The sequence below is a fragment of the Trachinotus anak genome, unplaced genomic scaffold (genome assembly GCF_046630095.1).
Source record: "Trachinotus anak isolate AG129_WGS33_773 ecotype Australia unplaced genomic scaffold, CSIRO_AGI_Tana_v1 ptg000003l, whole genome shotgun sequence".
Lineage (NCBI taxonomy): Eukaryota > Metazoa > Chordata > Actinopteri > Carangiformes > Carangidae > Trachinotus > Trachinotus anak.
This window is the reverse complement of record NW_027273854.1, coordinates 7560275-7586891: the sequence shown is the minus strand read 5'-3', so window position 1 is coordinate 7586891 and position 26617 is coordinate 7560275. Positions and strand designations below refer to the sequence as shown.

The 26617-nt window shown below is 39.1% G+C and overlaps 1 long non-coding RNA gene across 1 annotated transcript in view; it reads left to right on the top strand.

Moving 5' to 3' along the window:
* LOC139614046 (uncharacterized) overlaps positions 1 to 26617 on the top strand; it is a 127466-nt gene that overhangs the window by 32646 nt on the left and 68203 nt on the right. The window lies entirely within an intron of this gene.

Below are 26617 nucleotides of genomic sequence, written 5' to 3'. Positions count from 1 at the left end.
TTGGTTTTATTGCTTTAAGCGACTTGTGACTTGAGATGCAAGAAGAATGTGGTAAGTTTAGAATTTATTGCCGCCAAGTTTGATGTGACCGAGTGAAGTTTGCAGTTTCCTGGGGATATGGGGATTACATGTGAATGGATATATGAGTTTGGCAAGGTCAACATAGTTGCTGGCTAGGATCTGCCTGGGTGTGGTGGCGCAGGAGATGGTCGGGTGGGTGCGAGTGGGTGCACCAGAGTTAATGCAGCAGCTAAAGTGATGAAAGAACAGGAGGAAACGAGGGGTTTGGCTGATGGCACTGGCGTGGACCCTGGTGTTGAGGAGCTGATAATAATCTCTCAGGCCATAGTAATGATGTCACCAAACTTTCCCTCTTCAGCAGATGAATGTGAAAAACAGATGAATGTCAAACTGCACAAGGAGGATCAAAAATCCAAGTAACAATTTGGGCAGCAAAAATTAGTCAATTGATTTATTAGATTATTGAAAAAGGATTTATCTGCAGTTATATTGATAATCAATTATTTGTTTAGGTCTTTTAAGCAAAAATGCCTGAATGAATGAGGGTTTGCTTTTCTTCATCTTATGTGATTTGTCTTTAGGAAATATTGATGGTAATAAGTATTATTGTTCCACTATTTGTGTTATTTTATGAACCAAATGAATTCATCCACAAAATAGTTGGCAGATTGATCAATAATGAAAGTAAATGTTATTTGCAGCCCTGGTAACAATAAACAAAACTGATTTTTTTAAAGGAGGGTGACTTTATTTATTCATTTAATCTCCGTCTAGAAGCTACTAGGCCTTTACAGGCAGACATTTTCCTAACAGTTCTTTAAGAGCTTTGTGTTACTTAAGCGTTTTAAAATGCTACACTCCAGGCTCATTATGGTTTGTGTTGAAATTCATAAAAGACATTTTTAGGTTTGATCTGGATGTTCCTCATCTCTCTCTCCGATTTCCTTTCATGATCTTCAAGCGTGATAATAAAACACATTTATCAACAATACACAAGAAACACTGTATGAACTGAGGGAGTATTTATCAGAAACAATAAATCAATCCCCAAAATGTGATATGTCATCTCATTAAATGCTTCACTATTGCTCTTGTATATCCTCTTTAGCCATAATGTTTTCATTTTGAATCAGATGAGCTCATTCTTAGCTGCTGCTGTCGTCACACTACATTACAGTTTTAGGTTCTTTCTTGCAGTAGCTGTGTAGAGTTTCCTCAACATGCCAGTTTCTCACTTCCTTAACACAGCCCTTTATATCTGCAGCAGAAGCAAAGTGTTCAGCTCCTCAGCCCATTCGCTTTCATTAAGACAGAGTGGTGCTCTCCCTTTCTACAGTAATTGACATGTGGGTGAGCAATGACTTACAGTGGAGAGTTTCACAGACAGGCCAGCTGAAGGGAATATCAAGAACTAATCAATATCGATAGCAAACAGCCCAAATTAGAAGAGCAGACTGTTGAGGGGGGACTGTTTAACAGTCTGCAGGCGAGGGCTGAGAGACTTAGTGGGTAGCACTGGGAGTTTTAATAACACAGAATCAATGAACACTGCCTGCAAACCTTTCACAGTGAAGTTATTAATTGGGTAATGAACAATGCAAAACTGTCACTACAGAGTTTTGGTCTTCCAGTTCAAACAGGGTCCATTTATCAGAGCAGGCAAGATCCCTGTCTGCTTTGTATTTATGTTTTGTAGTTCTTAGCCAGTCTCTCTGCTCTGTCTCTAGTTAAACCCATAGATTTGGAAGCAGTAGAAGGATTCAATCCATAGTCTCCCGTGTAAAACGTTGTGAGAAACATCCTGCAGCATCTTGTTAGTGCTTTACATGATGTAGAGGTTACAGAGTATGGGAGATTTGTCCTCTGTTATCCCGTCAGCCCAGCATTAGTCACCAAACAAAGCTGTGTGATTTATCTTAAAATCTATTATCAAAATGAGTAGGCAGAAACCAGGGCTCATAATTCAGTTGACACTTTATGGTGTTTGTTATTGGGAGCAGAGGGGTGGGAACACATACAGATGCTGAAATATGGCTGCTGACAAAGTCTCTAATAGAGCTACTGGCCTACAAAGTTAAAACACACACACACAGAGTGCCCTCACTTTGGAAGTATCCAGCTGAGTGTAGATGAAAGTGACAAAGTAAATGAGCTGCTTTGGTGTGTGTTTAACAAAGCTGAGAAAGCAGCCGGCGCACACCGCGTGACGGACAGGCACTTGTAGATGTAAATGAGGGCAGATGATATTTAGAGCAGCACCTTCAGTCTGTGCATGTCAGCTCATAATGCAGCTCAGCATTATCCTGAAGAAAAATGGTCCGCTCGTGGCATCTTAATGCCACATTCTTTATAGTCAAGCAACTTGAAATTCAAATTATAGCACAACTATAATAACCTGATAGATATCACTGGTGCTCTGCAGACTCACTCATGCCAATGCTGATCTGATCAATTCCTTGATGTGTCTGTGATTGAAATATACTGTTTAAAATAAAAAAGTCAAGATGAAACATTCCTCAATGGCAGCCATGTTCAGCCTTTTATGATGTTCTTGTCTTTTTGACGTTATGTGTGGAGTGTTGAACTGTTGTGATGTCAAGTCGGTGTGTAAATAGAGCAGACACCTCTGTAAATGGAGCAGACTCTCCCGTCTCTGTAATTTCAAAGACTGATTAGAGATCTGTTATCTCATGTGAATTGGCCATTAACATTACAGATGTCCTGCAGTAGAAATTACCTTGCAGACACACTCTGTTTGGAGAGGGCTTAAGATCATTATGAAGAGCCACGTCAAAATTGCGTATTTATGTTGTTCTGTGCTCGTGTGGCTTTGTTTCCTCACGGAGGTGGCGTGCACCACCATTGCTGGACCCATTAATCTCCTTGAGTGTGTTAATGAATGCTGCCTCAACGGTCTTCACGGTTTGATGTTCAAATAATGAGAAGACTACGCCTAAAGTGCATGAGGCTTATTAGAACGACAACATCGAGTACACAGGAACCAGTGCACTATAGGTTTTATGACTGCTGACACTTGGCATTTCATCAGAGCGACATGTTCCAATCTGGAGAGAGTGCAGGTGTTGCAGCTGTGGCGGTGCCTCGCCCCAGTCGGCTGCCGCAGGAAGCCTGATGAACTAAATGGACTTCGGGCTTCAGTCACTCGGCTGATCTGTTGCTGCGAGTGAAAACCAGCAGAGGTGAGAGGGGTTGCAACGAGTGCAACCGAGTTCAAATCCCGAGCTTAGAGTAGAGTTTCAGCATGAATTAATGGCACTGTGCTTGAGGGAATATAATATAAATGGTTTTCATGAGGGCTGAAAAGGTCGTTGCACAAAAAAGTGGGCCAGCTGTTTGATGTTGAAACAACCTAGATTGGTAATTTCCTGAGAGGCGTTGTTCTTAAATGCAATGTGAATGTTCAGATAGTAAACATAATCGCATTGTCAGATTTGAAATGACTCCTGTGTAACTCAGGAGGCTCAAAGGTTCCGAGAAATGTAAAATGTCTTTTCTTCAGTGCTCCTCTGTGGCCCTGGGTGTATTGTTCTGCCGTCCATCATTATATGCCAAACACATGTCAAAAGAAGCATGTTTGTGGGTTTTCATTTCTGAACTTTTTATTCTTTCCAATGACTCATTCTACACTCTGGGACTTCCACACAATGTCCCATCAGTAAAAGGTTAGTATATATTTTGGGGTGAATGACAGATCACATGGAGGTCTACTTTTATTGTTAAGTCCCAAGCAAAAAGAGTAATTTTGGATGGAGCTTTAATGTATCTGTCTTAAAAAAAATCATTGTTTTTGGTATGATGGAGTGTGTGAGTGAGACTTTGGTCCTCATACTCTAAAAGTCTTATTAATATTCCACTTGAGTGTCTTTGAAGATAAAGTTCCCACTAAAGAGCCTGCTACATGTAAAATTACATCAAACCAGAGAGAAAATCTACATATCTATCCAAAAACCATTGCATTGGAACTTTAAAAGCCACAGCTTGATATGCGAAAAACTATTTGTTAGGTTGATTTCGTTCTTCCTTTGTGAGAATGAATATTTAATTGTGCACTCTTGGGAACACACCTGGCTATACATCTCAGGTGTCATGTATTTTGATTAGACAGTCAGACATCTGATCTCTTGTCCAGCTATAGCATTGTCTGATCTAATTCATATATATTTTAATGAAGTGGAATATGAGGAGGTGGGAAAGTCCTGCACTAAAGCCACAGAGCTGGTCCCTGTGCTGGTTTCACTCATTCTGTGGCAACCCTGTCCCCAAGACATTACATATTTATGCAACTGAACTGCAACAGCAAATACATTTAGTAGGAAACGTAATTGCTGGCTGGATTACATTCAGAGGCAAAGTTTTTTTTTTTATTTACTTTTTTTGAGTGAATGAATGAATGAATGAAATGCTAAAATTATTAATGGCAGTGGATGTGCTATGAGGTGGTTGAGGTACAAATCCCACTCGAACCATAACCAAGTAATAGTAACCTTTGCTGTTGTAGTTAATATTATATAAGCTGCTGTGATATCTAGAAGACAGGTTTGCCTGTGGCTGTAATAACTATGTACATAGTGGCTTAATCTTTGCTATAGTCATTTCAGATATTGGAGGGAATTGGAGTTTTTTTAAGTCAAGGGGAGTATCTTAAGAAAATATTAATAATGCAGAGAGGGGTCATGCTTTTTTATAAAATGAAAATGAGCTTTAACCCCCCTTCACACCCTAACAATTTTATGCACATTAAATTACTAGTGTGATCATTTGTGTCAGTCCATTTGTTTTTGTGCCATATATTAATTAAGAAATTCAGTAGTTTGAGCAGAATTTTCTGCTTAAAGAGAGATCTTAGTACCCTTTCTTTAAGCAGTATTGAGCTTCATGTTTGCAGTTCCAACAGTCACATCTGGGAGCTGCCCAAGAGAACCGTTGTTTTCTTGTGTCTACCTTAGAACAATTAGCAGCTCCACTGGAGCAGTTACTTTGCTCAAGGGCACTTTGACAGTAGTCACTGAGGAAGAGGTGAGTGTGTCTTTTTTCTCAGGCAGCATGAAGATTGTAACTTTCTCTAGTCCACAGCTTCCTGCCAAATTGTCATTTATTGCAAATGACAAAAAAAAATCATAAGGTGTGAAACATATTTTCACAACCTTTTAAAACAGATGAGATTTTTTTAGGGCTCTGGTAAAAAAGTAATTAAGCTAATCTATAAAAATAACTCTGAAGTAGAGATTTAAAAGAGGACACTGAAGTTGTTTCTCTAATTTGTAGTGGAAGGTTGTTCCAGAGTTTAGGACCCCTGGTGGCACCCTACCCCCCTCTGTCTCCAGCCTAAACATGGGGAAAGTTAGCAACAAGCAGTCAGCAGTTCTCAGGCAACGAGCCTGAGTGTACAGAGAGAGAGAGAAGGTGAGCAATTTAGGGTGGGGTGAGGCTTATCTGTGCCTTGAAAACAAGTAATAAATGTTTAAAATCAATTCTCAAGGCCACAGGTAGCCAGTGCAAGGAATCCAAAACAGGAGAAATATGATCATATTTTCTAGTTCTTGTGAGAACCCTAGCAACAATATTTTGTTCAAGCTGGAGCCATTAAATTGATTTCTGGGGCAGACCACTGAATAAAGAATCACAATTGTCGAATTGGCTGTAAACAAAGACATGAATAAGGGTTTCAGTGTCCTTGAATGAAAGGAAAATATCATCCTAGCAACACTCCTGAGCTGACAGATGGCTGTTTTTGTTGTGTTATGGAAGTTTTGGTTAGAATGAAAAATCACCCCTGGATTTCTGGCTTCTTTCGAGCAGTCTAAGTCTAAGGAACAGTAAAGAAAGAAAAGTGAGTTAGATATCTGTCTATGATTATTTATCAGTGTCCAGATTTGTTTTACCTATGTGCTGTGCACTAAGATTTACATGAATCCAAAGTGAGCCAGTGCTTGCCTGGCTGGAGCCAATCCCAGCTGACATTGGGTGAGGGACAGGTCGCCAGTCTATCGCAGGGCTGACATATAGAGACAAACAACCACACATGCACCCACACACCAATGGGCATTTTAGAGTCACCATGTCTTTGGACTGTGGGAGGAAGGCGGAGCCGGAGTACTCGGAGGGAACCCATGCAAACATGCAAACTCCACACAGAAAGGCCCCTGGCCTTGCTTCGAACCCAGAACCTTCTTGCTGTGAGGCGACAGTGCTAACCACTGCACCACTGTGCTGCCTAAACAGAGTAATATTAAATAAACCTATTAAGGGATAGGGCGATTTTGGTTTTGTTGTGTTCAGAAACTAGCACTGATTGTCAGTACCAGATGGAAAGAGAAGTGTCTCCAGCTTCAAAATCACGTTTCCATCAGTCCTCCACCCCGACCTCCTCCTGGTCGTTTTAGTGGCAGCGTATGAATGTCAGGCCTTGTCTTCTTCCTCGTTATCTCAAAAATGACCAGTACTGCAGTTTCTCTGGAGAGAATGGCCTTTTGCACGAACACAAGGTCACTTGTCAGGGAAACCTAAACTGGTTAAAGCAAAGAATTTAAACAAAGAAGCAGTGTCTTATGAGAACTGTCTCCATCTGAAAATACACATCTATAAAATACACAGCACTCATCACAAAATGAAGTGTGATGTTCTCTCTGTACATTGCCCAGTTAAATCACTGTCGAGCGTGTGAATGTGTGGCTCTTGTATTCTTTGGGTCTAGGCTCTCTGAAGCGGTGACCTGAGGTCATCGGCTCAAATGTAAGAATCAGACAACCTTGTAATTTTCACTCCCCTGTCAGTTTTTATTCCTTCAGCTCAAGCTGCCATGGCTTCACAACAAAACAGTTCAAACTGATTCAGGGAGACGAGGTCATCATTTTGCCATGCGCCCTCACACAGTTAATTTTGTGCAGGAGAAAAAAACAATCACCACTGTACATTATTGCAGATCTGCTTGGGTATTTGTCTCAAAGCAAGTCCTGTTCACACCCCGTCCACCGCTGCTCCCATATATCCAACTATTCAATATCCAGGCCTTTTATTGTAGTGGGTGTTTGATTGTGGTACAAGAGCACAAGGGAGGTGTGGGAAATGACTACAAAGCAAAAGTGAGGAACAAATCAGTGAATCTGTCAAAAGATAAGAGAGAGCTGTCCTCATCCTCAGCTGTCTCATTGTAGACAGACAGAAAGACAGACAACAACTGTGAAGTTTTAAAACCATCTGTCACATGTTTTGCTTTGAGCAATAGTCTTATTAGCTGTATTTGTTAGCAAACACTCTGATCAATCTATCAAAAGCTGCCCAACATGGCAGTGCTGGTGTAATCCCTCGCAAGACACATTTTCAGTAAAGTTTTAGAGAGCGGGTGGACATGCTCACTGTCGTGTTGGTTTCTAATGGCTTTGCATTATGAAGTCATAAGTACGTTGACCATCCAGTTCGGCAACATGCTGTGTGATTTGAGGCAGTATATGAACCCCCCGTAGATCAGGGCCCAATGAAGTGATGCACTTTAATTGCGTTCTCGTTTGCAGTGACATGACTTGCATATTTATTGGAATTCACACACACTTTGAGAGCTAGGTCCTTCAGAGCAAATCTCTTCTGTTCGACTTTTAAGATGTAATTATAAAAGCAAACATATGTTAACATTTATGCCAAACGGATAGGTCTAATATGTGATATGTGTACCATTAAGTTTACTGCGAAATGGTTATTGCATCTTTCTCTTGATCATATGATATTGAAAACCTAGATCAAATCCACTAAATGGATTATTTTGCAGTGAAGTCACAAAATGCTGAGGCCATAGTTTACTTAGGGAGATAAGTGAGAAGACATTGGGAGAGTTTGTAGCCAGACATTCATCTTTCCTTTGCAGAAGCTTTAAAAATTGTCAGCCAGTGCCAGTGACCATGATATGATGACACCCGCCGGTTTCTGTGTGCTTGTTTTGAAACTATGAGACTGTGTGTATGGGTGCCCACCAGGGCTTGAAATAAGCACCTGCTTCCCATCCAAATATAGTTAAAAATTAATTGTAGGCGAGTAGTGTCATCAGGTTACCAGCCAAGAACAGGTGATGAATGTAATGCTGATACTCCTGCAAAGTTTCAAACAGAGTAACCAAAAATAAAGATGACTATGCACAGAACAGGTAGTGAAAAATGAAAGATTCATTTCAGAATGTGGCAGCTTGTGAGTCATGAAGGTCTTTTTAAAAAAGTATTTTTGAGACTGTAGATTTGATTACTGGACAATTGTTACCAGTAATGTCTTCCACATCTGCTTGAGAACATGTGAAAACCAGTGTGAACCTTTGAGGGCCCCAACTAACAATTATTTCAAATATTGATTAACCTGCAAATTATTGTTATTAAAGGTGTAGTCAACAAATAGTCAGATAGGAGTGAAAAAAAAAATCATCCTCATTCCCCAGAGACCAAACATTTTGCTTTGTCCAAACATCAAAAACCAAAGATATTCAGTATGCCAGTTATTCCTCTATTGACTTATTGATTAATCAACAAAAGATTTCAGCTTGGGAGCTTTTAAATAATTCAAGGGAAGTTATTATATTGTTCATAGATCACTAAGAAGCATTCGGAGTGTCCTGAGTTTAAAGATCTCAACAAGCAAAACAAACAACACAGTTTTTGTTGACATGTGAAACAATATTTTCTGTTATGTAAACAGGAAGAGTAAAGTCTGTGGACATGTCGGTTTATGAAGTAATGTTCCGTAATATCTGCAGTAGTGGCATTATTGTGATGTAATGTACTGTGTGCATCTCTCAACTCAATTTGTAAGATTAAGAAATGTTGTCACAACAGACCTGTTAGGAAAAGGCAGTGATTCTATTGTGTATATACAGCATGTATACTGCAACCTGAGCAGATTCTGCAGTTCTGTCTTATTATAGGAAATGTAATGATTTCCTGGATTCATACATGTTCTTCTACAGCACTGTGCATCTGCCTGATGTCTTTGCAACATCAATGTGGTACATTAATATGAAACAGTGATAAGACTGCTCCATCAAAGCTGTATGCTGTTATCTGAAATTAATCAACACCCCTTGAGTCATACAGAATCGAGTATTCATTGCAGCCATGGTATGAAAGTATAATGAAATTTGTTAGATCTAAAATGGGTGTGACCCTATAAGGATAATACCAGACTTATTGAGTTTTTTGTGCATCTCAGAGGATAGAAATGGCTTTCCATCTACATTTTAGTTCCATTCACTGCTGCACCAGAGGCTTTGATCTAGATGTATTTACCTAATATCTCCTACTTCCTACACGGTGCGTTTGAAATCTTTAGGAAATTTAGATTTTCTCAGAAGTTGTTATGAAATGTGCAAATGTGACCATGAAGTTAGTTTTGCTATTTTAGTGTCTGCATGTGTACTGTGATGAAGTTGAAGTTGGACAAGTATTTCCATTGCTGCATTTCACCTGCTGTAAAAGAAAAAGGACTGCATTAGACTTAGTGACCGTGTGTTTATTTCTTTCTTTTATATATATTTTCTTTTTTTCCTGCTGTGGTTAAATTTCAAACGATGGAGACGCTGGCAGCATGTTGAACCTCAGTCCAATTTTTGAAAAGACTGCTGCCAGGAACTAGAAAATAAAAGTATGCTGGTCACGGAGGTGACAAAGCTGTCCCACACAAAGCTCCTCGGTGACTGACATGCTGTCATGAACAATGAATTAAAGATAAATTAGTTTTCCATGGTTCTGTTATGGAGACAGTTGACATTAATCAGGAGGATTTAGTCAATAGCTGCACATCATATTAGCACAAGTCCCAACTCTCAGTGTCATTGTTCTTAATTAGTGCTGCCAGTGTATTGGCCATTGCCGTGCTTTGTTATTTCAGTTGTTATTGAAGTCATGAAGCAGTATCTTGTTAAAATGCAGCACAGTGTTTGATCTGTAACTTTTCTTAATGGTTTTAGGTATTAGATATTACTGTGCGTCAGAGTAAAAGCTGGTATTGTGGAAGCATTATTCCCCATGCTAATTATTCCCAGTAATTACCGTAAACAGTTAGGGTTAAAAGTGTGATGGACAGTTTGTAGATATGATTTTGAAGTATGCTGATCACAAGTTGGAAAAAAAAGTTCCTGCATGGAGATTTGGAGGTTCTGTCCATGTTTGTGTTGGGTTCTTCACGGTTTCAATGCCTGCAAGTCAGAGTGGGAGGTGGAGGTCCTAATCCATCTTAGTGCTCTGGGATTCGGAGGTGAAGTATTTATCTTTGTTAGATCTGTCACAGAGTGACAATGTATGAAGAGTGGTTCTATCCTTTTGCCCACTATGTACCAGTCATAGGTATAGATTTCTGTCAACCTGAGTGCAACAGGTGATGGAAGAATATTATGAATTATTGTTTCACCTTTTGAGATTCTTTTTTCACTTTGTATTTGATTATTATTATTTTTTTAACTTATTTTTTTATCACAGGTAGATACATTGCACACTGCACCCTTCTCCTTCCTGGATGACTTGAAGTTGTTAAAGTCAATAGCTGATAAAATGCACATAAAGGGTTTCAAGGTAAAAACATTCAGAGACTTAAATTCAGATTCCCTGAACATCCTCGCTGAGAATCACCTCTGTTTATTTTGGATAACACAAGTGGCAGAAAGTATCTTTCATGATGTACATCTTTCAGCAGGTGCTCTCTGGGGACAGCAGAGTGGCCTTGACTTGAAGGCCTCTTGAAATCTAGCAATAGGGCAATGTTCATTTTCACATTATCATTGAATATTTATGTTCAAAACACACAAAGAATCAATTTGCATTAATCAAACGAGTTAATCTGTCGCTGCTTTCTTTTAATGCCTTTTACTGCGACAAACAAACAGCAGCTTTACACTTACTTTGAGTTAGATCTTTGAGTTAGACACAGCTAATTATCTTTTTAATCAAGGCTTTTGCCACTCTTTCCATAATTTCCCTTGTGTTTTAAGTCAAATAAGCCTTTGGGTAGCAGAGAAGACATCTCAGTACCTAATGATCCCCAGGACCTATTGTACACTCTGCTTTTCATACATCTATGATGATGTTGGCATTCAGGATATGTTGGGAACAAATGACAGGTTATTTCAAATGATGGATTATGTCAGTCAAGGCAACAGTTTGAAATTTTAATGAATATTTGAAAACAGCAGGACCCTCCGAGCCCCTGGCGGTAGATAAACCTGAGGAGGATCACACACCAGCTTCTGACTGTGGCAATTATGTCCATGTATGTGGGTTCAGACTTTTAGAGGGCAATTGATGCAGTTAAAACTAATGGGAAGTGATTGTAAGCTGCGTGTCCAATGTGAGGTCATTGCTTGATTCAGTATTTATATCTTAAAAAGTATGTTTGAACATTTTACAGAACCAGAACAAGACAGATTGTGCCTCTAGTCAAAGCAGGTCATTGGAAAAAAGTGTAAATCTGAGACTGATCATCTTCTGTCCTCAGTGCAGCTACTGTGAAGGAGTCTGACAAAGTTTAATATGCACACAGACAAAATCTGTGCTGAGAACTCACCAACAGTGGGGTGGTGGTGGAGGAGTAGAGGTGACAGCAGAGGAAGACCAGCCCTGACTCCCTTACATTCAACATAACACACTTAAGATTTAGTAGCAAACATAGTAGCTGGCTGGATTATGATCTTTTGTATGAAATGATACATTTATTCATGGGAAAACAGTCCAGACTATGACACCTGTCTCTGGTTACATTTAGGCAACAAAAGCACTTTAGTTAAAATGCTGATTTGAATATGAATAAACACGTTGTGTCTGAAGTTTTTTCTTTCTTTGTTTTTTTTTTTTTTTACTTTTTCTTTATTAAACCAGACCACAATCTTTCCCTAATAATATGTTGTCTATGAACATTTAACTGAGATGTTCAGTATCAACATTTTTACAACTTGCCAAATACAATTAACAACTTGTCTGCATTATATAAATCAAAAACATTATCTAGTTGTAATTATTGGTGGTTGGATTTACTGAAAAACAAGTGTAATGCTGAGTTTTCTTCATGATGTACAGTGTTATTAAAAAACTTTCCCCCCATGGGTCACAAAAATGTGAAGGATTACTTCATTCACTAGTAAAGTGTAGTCTATCCATATTCATCAGTCTGCCGCCTTAGAATTGCCATCGTGTTTAAGACAATGTTTTGGCCAGAATCTGGTCTTACTCTGTGTTGACTGACTAATTTTTCTGGAGGATCAACACATTACATACATTAATCAAGTAATTAGTAAAATAGTCAGGTTAATGCATTTAAAGATAGTCGTTACTGGGAGCCCTATAGCTCAAATAAAAGTCTAAAACCCAAATATATAGGCTTAATGATATATGTCATTCTGTTTCCAAAGACAAAATAAATAAACAGAACGAACACGTGGCTCTCCCTTCTTTCCTCCGACCTGCCTCACTGCTCAGTCCAGGTGTTTGAGAGCAGAAGGCAAATTAAGATCAATCACAGATTGTACTGTCTGCTCTGCTTCATGGTAATATAACACTGGCATGTGCTCAGTGAATATATCCCACTGCCAGCTGGATACCTGGCCCACTCACTCAGCAAGCCCATCCACAGCAGTTTGGCCTGAATAGCAAGGAGGAAAATAAAGAGGGTATCGATCACTCAGACCAGACAAATATATAGTGTATACAGAACCTGAAGGGGAAAGGCTTCTCCTCGCATGAAAAACACTGGTTTATTAAACTAGTCTGCTGCTCAGTTTGAGACTGTTTTGCCTTGAGCCTCTGATCACAGAGTGTAGTTGAGGTGGGGAACATTAGGGACGCAGGGGACAGCAGAGAACAGGTGGATCTAATTGTCTTAATCACATCCTGCGCTATCCAGGCACAAATGACACTGAATAGTTTTAGTGTTTAGATTGTTATTCTTACTTTCTTATTTACGTGACACGACTGCTGAAAGGAGAGATGTTTATCATTAACTGAAATCGTTTAATGCTTTTCTCACATACCTGTAGCAGAAAAAGCACAGGCACAGCTAAAAATATTAATGATGTCTCTTTTCCATTCAGGTGTCCCAGGAAGCCATCAGCCAGTATGCACAATATCAGGAAATTGAGACTGACAGAATGAAATCTAATGGAGCCATCTGTAATGCTATCAGTGTCTAGAAAGGTATATTTTGGACCTTTGTGGAATACTAATGCGCTGCACTCACTCACCATTGTTGCAAGAATTGCAATACTAGTACTAATAGTCACTAAAAGCTGCACAGAGGTAATTAATAACATTAATTATTAGCTCTGTTAAATTCAAATGTCTCAGTAAGCCATGACACCAGGGATGTGTTCAGAACCGGTCCAGATTTCATGCACTATATTTATCCTCTGCCATTTCATTTTAATTCTCAGAAGACTCTACTTTAGTAGTTTGACAATGTAGTGTGTGACACTGCAACTGCATCTTTTTTTTTTTATTTTCTAATTTTTAAATATAATTTCGGACACAGCCTGTGACAGAGAGACCGCATGCAGTGTTTGAAACCAGATCAGCTAAATGGAATTTCAGCTGGCCCTCATTAATTTTATTATTTACAGCTGTGCTTTTCATGCTGTGACATGTCAAAATGTCTTTAATGAAAAAGGCAGTGAAGCAATGATAGAACAAGGTGGTGGATGTATTTAATGAGTGTGTGGCTCATTAGCATCAGGCAATACCAAGAAAGCAGCAAGCAGCTACTTACTACTTTATAATATAATATAATATAACCGTATATTATATTTAATATAATACAATTGTATAACAAATAAATGTTAAACTCTCTTCCAAAAATAAAACAAGAACAACAAATCATGTAATACCACTGCAAGTACCGTCACCAGTTTTAACTTTGAGACTATTTTGAGAACTTTACAACTTTCAGGAACTCAGCACAAAGTGTACTTTTGCCGTCTAGAGGAGCTTTTTTTGGAAAATGGGAGAATGGAGAATGTTCCTCAACGAAAATGCACACACAGCTGCAGAGGTCAACAGTGCTGGAGGCAAGTGGATCAGCCTGTTTTATTGTCATCTGTAGACTTTGACAACAGATGACTGAATAAATGAGTGAATAAATACATGAATAAATGAGTTACTTTCCTTCTCACCAAATAGTTGGATAGTGAGTACCATGTTACTGTACTCATTCTGTACTAGCACCAACTTTATCTTTCTGTTAATGTTGTCTGTTTTAAAATTAGAAGGTATATGGAAGATATATGAGCTGTTGGATCTCATTTTCAACCTTGGAAAAAATCAGTATTGAATTAGTGATGAAATGTGAACAGTCTTTTGTGAGAAACTTGTAAAAAAAACAAAACAAAAATATTAGAAATCTCTGTGTGAGATTTTCACTATGCTTTTTAGATGGCAGATCACGCCATTGGTCCATCCATACCTCATCCTGCTCAGGGTCGTATGGGGCCTTTGCCCATCCCAGCATGCACTGGGTGAGAGGCGGGGTACATCTCTGGAGAGGTTGCCAGTCTATTGCCGGGTTAATACATACAGACAGACAAACACATTTCACTCTCACATTCACACCTACAGGCAATTCAGCAGTTCAGTCACCTGACCTGCATGCCTTTGGACTGTGGAAGGAAACCAGAGCACCCAGAGGAAACATACACACACTCCAAGAACATACAAACATCCGGGCTCACACCAGAACAGTCAGAATAAAACCAGTTCTCATGCTGAGAATCTTGACTTTTTCACATTATCAATCCAAAAAATTGTGAAAAGATTGAAGCCTTTTTGATAGATTCACTTTCCTGCTTCTCCTGCTTTGATTTCGCATCGGCACCGTTCAATAACTGTTAGGCAGAGACCTTGAGCTCATTTTCTTCACTGCAAAACACGGACAAAATGTTGGAATCTTAGTTAACGCTTTCACTACAAGTAATGAATTTATTCATGGCCACCTACGGGAGTAATTTCCGTGGAATTCCGATTTTTCTGCATGCCAAGGCTGTAAAATGAAGAGCAAAGCTTAATTTCAGGCACAATGCATACTAACACACCATTCCCTGGTCTGATGCATCTCATTCTCTATTCAGCAAGTGTGTTGTTGTTAAGTAGAGTTCAGGGGAGGTTCCGTCCAAATTATCACTTTTTTTTCACACTTCATCCTTCAAAAGCAGTTTCTGTTACAATGACAAAGCAAATTCTTTAGTGCTAAATTGCAAATGTACAAAGTGCAACGTCTTACATGTTGTGATCAGAGGATATTTGGCCATAGCATGAAAGGCCATCCATTTGTTTCTGTCATTTCTGACTGCAGTTTGCATGTGCTTCCCTCTAAAGTACCCCCCCGCCCCCCACCACCACTACCATCACCAAAGTAAGGAGGTGATAGATAGTTGCCTTGTCAGAATCAGTATCTGTATGAAGCATTTGTTGTAGGAAGGTCAGTCAAAGCACCACAAAGAGATGCAAAATGACTACAAAGTGACAGAAAATAACTATAAAGAGACTCAAAACTACCACAAAAAACCCCAAGATGACTATAAAGAGACCAGTAAAAAGACCAGTAAAAAGACCAGAGATGCAGAATTACTTCAAAGTGATGCAAACCAACCTCAAAATTATGCAAAACAACTACAAAGAGATGCACAATGTCCACAGAATGATTCAAAATTATTCCAGAGATGCTAAATGACCACATATTGTTGGTTTGGTAGCTCTTTCAGCTTGGGTGTCCTGTTCCTGTAGGAGGGATGAGGGGCCTTTTTACATGTATATGCCCAGTGGCCCATTGTCTCATAAACAGTTTAACTATTAATAATGTACAGTTTATTACTGCAAAGAAGCAGGGTTTTAAATGGGAATCTTAATACAACTTTACTCATATTTCGCATATTTCCAAAATATGCACCCTTCCTCGAATCTGCATCCCAGTCTGGCCCCCCATTCAAGAGTTTCTACACCCGCCCCTGAATGCGATGAAGAGTCACTTGATTCTGTGTAACTGTTTAGACTGACTGCAAACCTGTGCAAGGTGCCTCTGGGCCCTCAGCCCACTGCACGCCTGGATAGGCTCTAACCCTCATTTGACCTGGGGGCATGGAAAATTAATGAGTGAATGACAATTAGCTAACGAGAATTTAATTAGAAAACAGTTGCATCATGACTGATACAAGCAATAACTCTCTCTCAGTTTGACTCTGTGCAGATGTCCCATTCATGTTCATCAGCTTCTTCACTCCCTAATGTCTGATTTATGCTCGGATTCATATGTTTAAAAAAGAGAGAGGGAATAGTGGAATATGTAGCAGCCTGTGGAGAGAGAGAGAAAGAGCTCCTGCTAGTGAAAATCATGACACTTCCTTCCTTTTCTGTGTGATTAAACAGTCAATAGAATTGGCATAATAGAGAATTGTTTTTCACTAAAGAGATAAAATAATCCACCAAAGTATGAAGTATTCAGCACTAAAATGCTTTTAGTGTATGATGGGAAATGCTAATAGATTGCAATCTAAGCTATTTAAAGTCATGAAGCCTCTGCCTAATTGCATTTTTTCCGCACCACAGTCTCTTATTGTGTCAGGCTGCACAGTTCAGTTACTCATGTTCTAGACTAGAAAAAAAAAAACAAAAACACATTATTCAGAACATCTTATAACTCACACAATTAACAGCTGACTTGCTGTCATATAGAACACGTGCAACAAGAACTTGCTATTTCAGCTGTGTCTTGAAGAGCACTAAAAATTAATTTGTATTGTAAATATGTGGTTATTAACAACTACATAGGCTATTGTTGGCCAAGTGCTGTTCTTGACAGTGAGTGAATAATTTTTTCAATTTTTTTTTCAATTTTTTATTTCATATCTCCTGAAATCATGTCACTATCAGGGCAATCAGTGACAGCTTCCAGAGACTTTATGATTGCTGGACAGATTAGAGGACTGTAGTATGCACCAGAGCCTCATCCAGGAAATAACAAGTGCCTCCGCAATCAGAAACGCGTCCTCCAGGAGAGAAAAAAACCCCTGTGATTGCAGCGTTTTGAGATTAAAAGACACCACACTGAGGACATAGCTGTGGTGAATTCCCAGCTGGGACAAAAGCACCAACAAAGTATGACAGAAGGAAATCTTACATTGTGTGACATCATTGCTCAAGATCTCTCAGAGATGCATACAAAACAGAGTGCAGCAGCAGCAGGATGTCATTTCACTCACAAAATGATTTAGTCCCTCAGTGTTATCTGAAATGTTCCCTAATGGGGTTACTGCAAAGTCTTTGAGGCATTTTTCATCTTGTCTTTTTTGATATAACTGTAAAAATACAAAGTTCAGCTAAATCCCTCTGAAAACGTCCTTATTCCTGTAGTGCTCATGTTTTGTTTGAACACAGACACAGAGTTTTATGGTAAACAAAGTTACTGTTTACATTAACCTTTATTCACCAAAACACACTGTCTGTATCCTTAAGGCCCAGCAAACATGCATTAAATGCATTTCCTTCCTCATAAAACATTTACAAACCCAATTTAAAAAACCCCCCAACTATTTATTTAGATAATGCATTGTTTACTAGGGTTGCACATCTCTCTGTGATAAACGATTCGATATGCATCTAGATACACAGGTTACGATTCGATTCAAAAACGATATCCTTTTATTACAGACCGATTTGATACGAATCGATTCCATACAGTGTAAGAACGATACGATTTGATTCTATGGTTAATATTTGTTGTAGATATTTTATATAATAAAGAAGCCAAGTCTATGAAAGTGACAGTACAATAGTTTCCTTTTAAATATGTAAAAGACTGGCACTGGCAAAAAAAAAAAACAAAACAGAACAACAAAATCACATGTCAATGTATTTATTTTTAGACATGGACCAAAAAAAAGTCTGGCTGAATCGTTGGATGGGAACTGCAGAGGTAAAAGTAGCACAGAATAGTAACAACAAACTTTGTTCGAACTTCCCTTCCTTCTTATAAAACCCAGAAACGGTCCACACCTTGGATTTTTGTTTCCCCGATGCGTTGAAAATCTTGCTCCGTGCATTATCACCTTCGGTCAGGCTGACGCATTCGTTTTACACCTCCTCCATTTTCCGTGTCGTCCCTTGTTTATCACTCATGCTAATACCAGCTAGGCAGCTACGGCGTTTCGCGGGCAGCCTCAGCTCTTGTGTTGTTTTAGAGACCTGGCGCGTGTGTAATGCCGCCAACCGATTCAAAGTCTCGCGATACCCGATCCATGACTCTATAACCGATTCATCTAGGAATTCATTGATAATTCGTATCGATTGAGGAGGCTGCTACCGATGCAGCCGTATCTCTCACTTGTTGAACCAAATATCCGGTCACATCGGTTTATCGTTCACAACCCTATTGTTTACCTGCTAGCAGCCTTCCTCTCAACTGCCTTTGCTGGCACATTGCTGCATTACATGGCATGTCTCTGCCACTTGTGATAGTAGGGATAGTAAGGCTTGGTTGGAAAAATATCGATTCTCCGATTCAAATCGATCTTCATTTAAATAATCCGATATTGATTCATAAAATCCTAAGTAACCTGTTGGCATACACTGTAGCCAGTACGCCGCAGTATGGTAGCAATGCACATTACTCACCTACCAATTATTTCTTGACTTGTGTCTAAACTGTTGGTCATGTTGAATAAAGAAGTGCATTAATGTAACTGCTTTGGGGTCCATTCATAATGTAAACGGTAATATTTTAAAAAAATGTACCAGGTTAGAAATACAAATTTACAGCAATAGTTCTCTGAGAGTCTCATTCATACCTCAGCAAAAGTGTCATCTACAAATATCTCTAAATGAATCAACACTGAATCGATATTAAATTGAATTGAATTAGAGCTGCACTCAAATTGATGTTAGGCTGAGCGATGCTGGAATTACATGTGGTCATTTAATTTCATGAACCATTAACAATAATACATCTCTCTCCTAACAGATGCAACAGGTCCAATAAAGCACAATGAGAGAAAACACCTCCATGGGGCTTTAAATGAAACAAAACTGTATGTGTTTCATCTAAAAACATTTTAAAGTCACAGTGAAATGAAAGTTGGCGCGTCTTCAGCCTCAGTGACGTGACAAACAGTATTTCCGAGTGAAATGAAATATGTGGGTGAGGTATAATACAGCTGGAGCTGAAGAGGTCTGTTGGCCTCCACCCACATATCCTTCACCTGCATTGTTAAATCAGGAGAAGGAGGATGGGAGAGAAGTGACAAAATTAGACCTCAACTGCATTCTTTTGGAAATATAAGCAAAGTTGTTGCCAACAGATCCAAACACACACCTCTGCTCTGACCCATGACACTGATCTGCGAGCTTCTGACGAGTCAACAGTAAGGAGCTGTTTTATATACCGCCCCTAATCACATTTGATGTAAAAAATGTATGTATACGCCCCCAAGTTCATGATGAGTCATGAGAGATGTTTCAACGTTTTACAGAAAGAGAAAAGGGCATTTTGACCAGAAACTCTCAAAATATATGTATTTTGGACATTTATTTATTATATAACAAAATCTGGCAGTCTGCCCCATTACCTTCATTGTAGCCTGCTTTACATGACAGACGTAATGAAAAATACATGGTTGTATGTGGTTCTCAGATAAATAATCAGATAATTCATTCACTGTTTATTTGATTATTATCACAGCAGACATGTTGACGTGTCATAATAGAACAGCAGAGGTGTTAATAATAACGTTAATGATGACTTTGTTTTATTTATGTCCCAATAAGTCATGACAGTGTGAAAGTGATGAGCAATACAGCGACCCTGAAACTGTAACAGCCAAGTGGAATTCAATCATCTTCAATTTTATATTTTATACCTGTGAAATATTGTTTTAAGTAGCCTACATAAGCTAATACAAAAACAATATTTAGACTTATGCAATTACTTACCTTTTTATTTTTTGTTATAATATCATTTTTAAAAAAGTAAATTACTACTCAACTTTAATGTTATTTAGTGAGAAAATAGATTTCCTTTGGATTTATTTTGTATGTCTCCAATGAGATATAATGTAAGTTAGTACCCAAACAGGCTCCCAGTCTTTAATTCAGGCAAATAATTACTATGCTACTTTAAATGCGGTGAAAGGAAATGAACCTAACCTAATGTAAGTGTGTTCAAGAGAGTCCTCACCTCTGAATTGAGTGGTAAGCAAATTCATAAAGCTACAAGGGGGAAATAATTAAAGCCTAAAAGCTTTTTATCTTCCACAAGAATGAAACCATTGATTTTTTTTTTTTTTTTTTTTTGTGTGCTCAGCCTCTTCTCGTTTGTGATCCACTATGATCAGAGGAGTCTTTGTTTGGCTGGGAAAAAAAAGAAGAGGACCAAAGATGCGGGGAAGAGACAGGCAGGCTCATTATCGCCAGAAGCAAAAGTTCCGGGAACAAAAGTCATGTGACCTGTGTGGGCACATGTCTTATATTTTCTAGTGTCTGAAGACTCTTTGATTTGCTCTCACTTTCATATCGTAATGAGCCGTTCGGTGTCTCCTGCTCCAACATGTAGTGTGCTCAGCAGTTCTTCTTCTCTTCCCTGCCAGTAGTGTTGACTGGTGGTCCCTGTGACCTGCCTGTGCACAGCGCTCATTTGAAGGATCATTCACTTGTTCTGCGTGGCGATCAGTGGCGCGCTCATCTCAGCTGCTGTGCCGTGTATTAATGAGCGGTCCTCGGTCTTTTCGGCTCGTCGGAATCATCCATCAGCATAAATCTTCTTTAACAAGAGTGAAGAGTTTCAGCCCATCAACATGAAGGTGCTCATAGATCATAGGCTTCAACACCCCTTGGTAAAAAGAATTATAGATTCATTCATAATGCTGTTGCTTGGGGGATAAGCCACAGCAGTAAGCACATCAGTCATTTAGCTACATGTGAAAATGTTAGTGCTGTACTCCACTTAAGTAAAAGCACCAATACCATGATGTAAAAATAACCCATTACAAGGAAACTGTCTCCTGTGACTGATTATCATGCATCACATTAATAGACTGTTACTATAGATGCATTAAGCAGCATTTTACTGTTTATTTTACTGGTGGAGTTAGTTTTAACTACTTCATGTAGTCCACTGGTTCCCAACCTATGGTTAGGGCCCCTCCAAAGGGTCACAAGATGAATCTGATGGGATTGTAAGATGATTAATGGGAGAGGAAAGAAAAAAAAAGTATAACTTGTTTATTAATGTGAGGGCGGCTGTGGCTCAGGAGGTAGAGTGGGTCATCCACTTATCAGAAGGTCGGTTATTCGATCCCCGGCTCCTCCGGTCCACATGTCGAAGTGTCCTTGGGCAAGGCACTGAACCCCAAACTGCCTCTGATGGCTGTCCCATCAGCGTGTGTGAATGTTAGAAGCACTCCATGTGTAGATGTAAGTGCTGTATGACTGTGTGTGAATGGGTGAATGCGGCTCACGTTGTAAAGTGCTTTGAGTGGTCAATAAGACTAGAAAAGCGCTATATAAGCAGTCCATTTACCATTTACCATTTTTAATGTGTTAGTCGATTGGTAGAAAACTAATCTGCAACTTTTTTAATCACTGATTTGACAAAAAACATTTAAAGGTTACACCGTCTTAAATGGGAGAATTTCCTTTTTTTTCCAACTTTCATTGTATTCAATTTAATGTCTTTGGATTTTGGACTATTGGCTGGAAAAAAATTGACATTTAATGAAGTCACCTTCACGTTTAAAATATTTAAAGGCATATTTCATATTAATTCATATTATTTCATATTTAATAGACCAAATAAGGGCATGTCTTAATCTGGAACGTAATTGTTGACTACACCTGTGAAATAGAGGAGTTCAGATAAAAATTGGAATGAAAATGGAAATACTAAAGTAAAGTACAAGTACGTCAACATTCTGCTTATGCACAGTACTTAAGTAAATATATTAATTTTCACCACTGCTGCTGAATGAATTATTAATATCTAAAATAATGTATCACATTCAAATACATTATACAATTATATTTCTCCTTGAGACCCTGCTGGCCACTCTCTGTGCTGGAAATGCTATTAGCTTATTTCATCACCCTGCAAAGCAGCTTTATATGAGCTCGATCTGTTAATTATCCCAGTGATGTGAGCTTTGATCTTTGTGCAGATCTCATTTTAGAGCCTACTGTAAATGCTCTGTTCTTCTTAGCTGATCACCCATATCCAATTAGACATTGGATTTGACAAGAGCTGAGGAACTTCTTGTGTTTCCTCTCATCAAATACTCTAAACCCAGAACCTTAGTCATGCTCTGCTGACAGCTGATAAATGCAATCTGTGCCATGTCCAGGGATAGAGAGTCTCCATCGCTACACTTTACAAAAAGGATGACAGGGAGGCGTTTATGTGCAGAAACAATCTTTCTTACAGTGAATGGGGATTTTAAAGCCATGTCTTGAAATGAAAGTAATATTTGTGGCTTGTGTTCTACCTCGACTATAGACATGTTCTTTTGTCTTTTCACTGTGTCGCTCTTCCAGGAAAAGAAAACCAGAAACAACAAACGAATGTGTTCAGGGATTAGGTTGACCTTTTTTTTTTTTTCTTGTCATTATCTAGCTGTTATGCTGTGTCCCCTAAAATATTTGTTTGTGCAGGATCAACATAAACCCTTGGGTAAAGCCCCAGTTTTTGTGATCAGTTTACTGCGCCCTGCTTCCTCAACTGTGACATGATGGAGTGCAGCTCGGAGTTCAGTCTGTGCTCTGTCTGAAATCTCTCACCGGTTCTCACATTCCCGACATAATAAACAATCACTGGCTTATTAAACAGAGAACAGCTAATTTTGCACAATTATGAATCACCACAGAGTATGCCGCTATTCAGTTGTTTGGATTTTGGAGTTTCATAAGTGAAATCCCAAATTTAGCAAATTCTGCTCAAGTACAAGCCTACATCAGTGTTGGGAGTGGTCGTAAGAGTTGGAACATCATATCAGGGATCCCAGTTTACATTTGGTGATTCATGGTTCATGCTGTGTGCCAACTGAGCTGTTGTTTTCAAACAGAGGGAGCAGTGCCACCAGGCAGTGAGCACTACTCATGCATTAGACTAGGTGGTATTACAATTCTTGTCTTGCCTTGAAAAATATATTAAATTTCTATAAAAAGTCCCTTTTCCATGGCAGAATAGATATGTTTCAGCAATACGGTTACCATGGTAGGGGTTTGTCTGTCTGATGGACAATTGATTGGTTCACCTCTTGGGTCCTGACTGAAAAACTATTTCAATTTGGAAAGACTAATAAGGGGAACAAAAGAGCATGAGAAATTTAAGTAAGTAATTAAAATGGAGTTTGTTTGAACAGAAGGACTAGAATTTGGCTTTTATACCCCGGGAGGGAGTGGATCACCATGGGGAACGATTCATAGGAGTAAGGTGCTTCCTATTACAGGAAACTTCCCCCAGAACCAAGACACTGGTGGTGGTGATGAGGAATGGAGCTGGAGGATGGGAACGTTTTAATGAGAGGGAAACTTCCTATTGTAGATGGTCAGGCATCCACGGTTGAGGTGTTGAAGGGTTGGAGGCGAGTCACAAATTCTTTGCAGCAGAGCGAGAGAGCAGTTTGACAGCTTGCGCGTGATTGGCTTAAGGCTACCGTGTCAGGTTGTGATTGGACAAAGGCGGGAATGAACCGGTTGGGCTAAGAGATAGTGGGAAACATGCTTGTGACCTAAAGGGCATGCAGGAGGAGAACTTTCGCTAAGCTTTGTAGATGTTCATTCGTCGTTCTCAGAGGATGAATTCTAGTGACTTCGGTGATCCCCTGACTTTTCCTGTAGCACCACCAGCAAGTTGATATTTCTGGTTTTAGTTAAACAGCTGTTGGATGGTTTGCCTGAAACTTTTAACAAATGTCCATCCAGGTATATCTCAACACTTCAATTTTGCACGGACATCCTCAGAGGTTGTTTCCTGACTCTGATAATCCCCCCAACTTTCCATACAGCACATTCTTCAGGCTGCTGTGCCCAAGTGCAGCCTCGCAGAGCCGCTTGACTTGTCATTTTAAATTGAAGAATGGAGCTGTCCCAAATTTCTCTGTCACTCACTCCTTTTTCTGCCTGTGTAATAGACAGTAGTGAGTCGTGAATTTAGATTTTGGGCACTAGCTAATCATCGTCATTTTGAGTCATCACTAGTGTCATCCTATAGTGATTTCCACATCAACAAAATGTTGCATGTCCCACTGTGGGATTGCTAGTAGAAAGTACATCTACACCTATACAGCTACAAACATATTGCTCTGTACAGTAAACAGTGAATGGTTCTGAATGCAGCTTTCCATTTATTTCCTTAGAAAAACTGATTTGCAAAGACTTGGATGAAATATTAAAATCCATTAAGGAAACAGCATTTCAGCTTTCTGTCAAAACTACTTCATCATTATTAGTTATTAAAATAATTGTTGAATTTAAATCATAAAACAGTCAATATTGAAATGTCATCTCTAAAACTTCCACCTCTTCGAGGTTGGTCCGGCAGTGCTGCTGCCGTACAAAGATTAAATGAGGAGTTCAGGGTTGAATCTGTGTGTAATTTCTGCCTTAATGCTAACCTCTGTTGTTCAGTGATGTGAGTAACAAGAGCAAATCAAAGTCAATGCCTTTCACTGTCTCTCCTCTTCATTTCCCTTCAGGCAAGCCAAACAAGCAAACTGCAATAGAAAGGCAGCAAAAGCAGCACTGTAAACAAATTATCGATGGCAGCAGTACATCTACATGGTTATTGCTTTGTTGTTGGAGTTCACTGTATTTTTTTAGGAAGATAGTTATGAGCAGTTCCCAGGTAGTGTGCAGGATATGAGGCAAGTAGCATGTTGATAAGACTCCTTTTGAGCTCCAGGTGTTGAAGTGTTGTTTTTTATCTGGACAGATGTCAAATGTAGTAACTTCAACAGTTTGTGGAAGACATAACATGTAACAATGTGAGATAGTCAGACGCTCAGCAGCCTTGGTCTGCCTCTCTGATTTTGAATGCAGTCTGGACAGTGTACTTATTTACCTGCCTCTACTAATCAGCAGCCCCTGCAGATATCTACTACTCATATTCTGCTTCCAGAAAGCAGAGATATAATGAGCAAACACACAGAATCTTCAATATATTGGGATTTTGACTCTGAATGTGCCTGAACTTTTGCTTTTGGTGAGTGGTGGGTGTAAGGGCATAAAAATGGGTTCAGTTACTCGAGAACAACAAGGTTCATGCTGAAGAGAAAAGGTTTGATCTATAATGTAGATGATTTGATTAGATCGTGAAGCATCTTGCTGTTTAAATTTGTGCATTAACGATGAAAAATGGAAGGGCGGGTCTTGGTGGGTCTTGCTTATCTGTTATAAAGGGTGGATTTCACCTAAAATAATGGAAGGGCTACCTAGCTTGCCAAAAGAAAATGGTATTGTTTTTTTTTTTTTCATTACCATAAAATGTTTTTGTCTTTCATAATGCTGCTTTTAATTGTTTTATTATTTATATTTCAATAAAAAGTATCACCAAATATATAACCTACTTTGCTCAAGTGTAGACTAATGCCATCTTATGTCTCATGTTCAGTGAATTTAGCTGTGTCACGTTCCGGGTGTAGTCCGGCTCAGTCACGGCTCCACCTCGGTTTCAGTGTCCGCTGGAAATGTTTCAGAAGCTGAGCATCTGCTCTTCAGCAGCTGCATTTGTAATGCAGTTGAGTTTAAAGAAAAAAATGTTTTTTGTTTTACGACCATACTCCAAACACATCTGCAGCTCATTTAGATGGGGTAACAGATGCTTTGTGGCCATTCTTTTGTCATCTCCAAGTTTCTCTGTCATCCAGTCATCCATTATTTTAAATGGCAATATAGCTGACACGACCATTTTTGGGTACAATCCTGAGAATAATGTACCAAAAATAAAGTGTCCTTCGTCCCTTTTGATTGCAGTCATAACGTTGGTGTCCTTTGAAAGGTACCTCTTTAACTTTTACAACCAAAAAGTCCGAATGAATATAAGAGATACCCAAACAAAATTATAGAGGCACTCATGGTAGGAATTTAATTTTCTTTTTCGCTCACCTATGTTTTGGCACAGAAAATGGAATAAGGCCTGTTGTAGTACCTTTTGTGTGGAAAACACTTTAGAGTCGCACTTACAACTCTGGATCAATTCTGTGTCAACAGCTGTTGGAGTGATATGTGGATCCTGAAATGCTCCACGCGGATGGAATCAGGAGACTTCGATCTTTCAAACAATATATAATTTGTTAAGATTGTGTGAAGACTGAGTCCAGCACAGACCAAAACATTGGATTTGTACTTGATTTCTGTTTTTTTTTGTGTGACACTGTCATGGTCACAAAATAATTATTTTATCTGCAGCGCAGCAGCTTGGCAGTGGTACAATTGGATTTCATACTCGTTCTGTTGTCTGACAACAGAAAGAGAATAATATCTAAATAAGAAGTTCAGTTCAGTTTCACATTATAAAACACACTATTAGTGATCAGAGAGTTGTCTCTACCTCCCTCCCTCTGTCTCTGTCTCAACCTGTCACTAACCACAAA